Here is a 1,693-nt window from a genome sequence, read left to right as displayed (position 1 = left end):
TGTTCCCTTTTCACCCACACCCTCTCCAGCAACTGTTATTTTTTGAGTTATTGATAATTGCCTTTCTGACTGGAGTTAGGTGGTATCTCAGTGTGGTTTTGATTTGCATCTCCCTGATGATTAGTGAAGTTGAACTTTTTTTTTTTTTTTGAGTTGGAGTCTCACTCTGTCACCCAGACTGAAGTGCAGTGGCCGCTCCTGGCCACCACAGCCTCGACCTGCTGGGCTCTGGCGATCCTTCCGCCTCAGCCTTCCAAGTAGCCGGAATTATAGGCATGCACTAGCATGCCCAGCTGACTTTTTTTGATTTATTGTAGAGATGAAGTCTTGCTGCCCAGGCGGGTCTCGAACCTGTGGGCTCAGGCAATCCACTCACCTCAGCCTCCCAAAGGCGCAGGATTACAGGCTGAGCCACCGAACCCGGCTTGAACATTTTTTCATGGGTCTGTTGGCTGCTTGGATGTCTACCTTTGAGAAGTGTCTGTTCATATCTTTTGCCCATTTTATAATGGGGTTGTTTGTTTTTTTTCTTTTCAGCACGTTTGAGTTCCTTGTAGATCCAAGATATTAAGCCTTTGTCAGACCTGGAGTTGGCAAATACTTTTTCCCAGTCTGTGGGCTGTTTCCCTGCTCTCTTGATGGTTTCTTTGGCTTTGCAGAAGATTGTTAGTTTAATGAGGTCCCACTTGTCTATCTTCTCTCTTATGGCCTGTGGGTTTTGGGTTTTGTTCAGGAATTGGATGCCAGTTCCTATTTCCATGAGGGTATGTCCTTCATTTTCTAAGGTTCTTATGGTTTGAGGTTTTACATTTAGGTCTCTGATCCATTTAGAGTTCATTTTTGTGTATGGGGATGATAGGGGTCCTGTTTCAATCTTCTGCATGTGGTCAGCCAGTTTTCCCAGCACCATTTACTGAATAGGTTCTCCTCTCCCTAGTGGTAGGTGGTGGAGGCTTTGTCGAAGATGAGTTGGTTGAGAAATTGAGGTTTTGCTTCTGGAATCTCAATTCTATTCCATTGGTCTATATACCTGTTCCTGTACCAATACCAAGCTGTTTTGATTATTGTAGCTTTATAGTAAAGTTTGAAGTCTGGTAATGTGATACCATCTGCTTTGATTTTTTGCTGAGGATTGTTCTGGCTATTCTTGGTCGTTTGTGTTTCCATATGAATTCCTGTGTTGTTTTTTCTAGGTCTGAGAAGAATGTTGCTGATAATTTGATGGGTATTGCATTAAATCTGTAGATTGCCTTAGGTAAGATGGACATCTTCACAATGTTGATTCTTCCAATCCATGAGCATGGGATATTTTCCCACTTGTTTGTATCATCTTTGATTTCTTTGAGCAGTGTTTTGTAGTTTTCAAAGATCTTTCATGTCTCTGGTTAGTAAAATGCCAAGGTATTTCATTTTTTTTTTTGTGGCTATTATTAATGGAATTATGCTTTTTATTTGGGTTTCTGTTTGTTTATTATTGGTATAAAGAAATGTGATTGTCCTTTGCACATTTATTTTATATCCTGAGACTTTGCCAAAGTCCTTTATCAGTGTAAGGAGGTTTTTGACAGATTCTCTTGGGTTTTCAAGGTACACGATCATGTCATCTGCAAAGAGAGATAACTTGACTTCCTCTTTTCCTATTTGAATACCCCTGATTGCCTTCTCTTCTCTGATTGCTCTAGCCAGGACTTCC

At 41.1% G+C, this 1,693-nt stretch overlaps 1 protein-coding gene across 3 annotated transcripts in view; it reads left to right on the top strand.

The window, feature by feature from the left end:
- The window catches only part of PMS1 (PMS1 homolog 1, mismatch repair system component), an 87,978-nt gene that overhangs the window by 13,351 nt on the left and 72,934 nt on the right, over positions 1 to 1,693 (top strand). The gene's annotated exons all lie outside the window — the stretch shown is intronic.

Source organism: Carlito syrichta, unplaced genomic scaffold, assembly GCF_000164805.1.
Source record: "Carlito syrichta isolate Samal-C Ts95f unplaced genomic scaffold, Tarsius_syrichta-2.0.1 Scaffold308799, whole genome shotgun sequence".
Lineage (NCBI taxonomy): Eukaryota > Metazoa > Chordata > Mammalia > Primates > Tarsiidae > Carlito > Carlito syrichta.
Note: the sequence above shows the minus strand (reverse complement) of the source record. Positions and strands in the feature narration are given on the sequence as shown.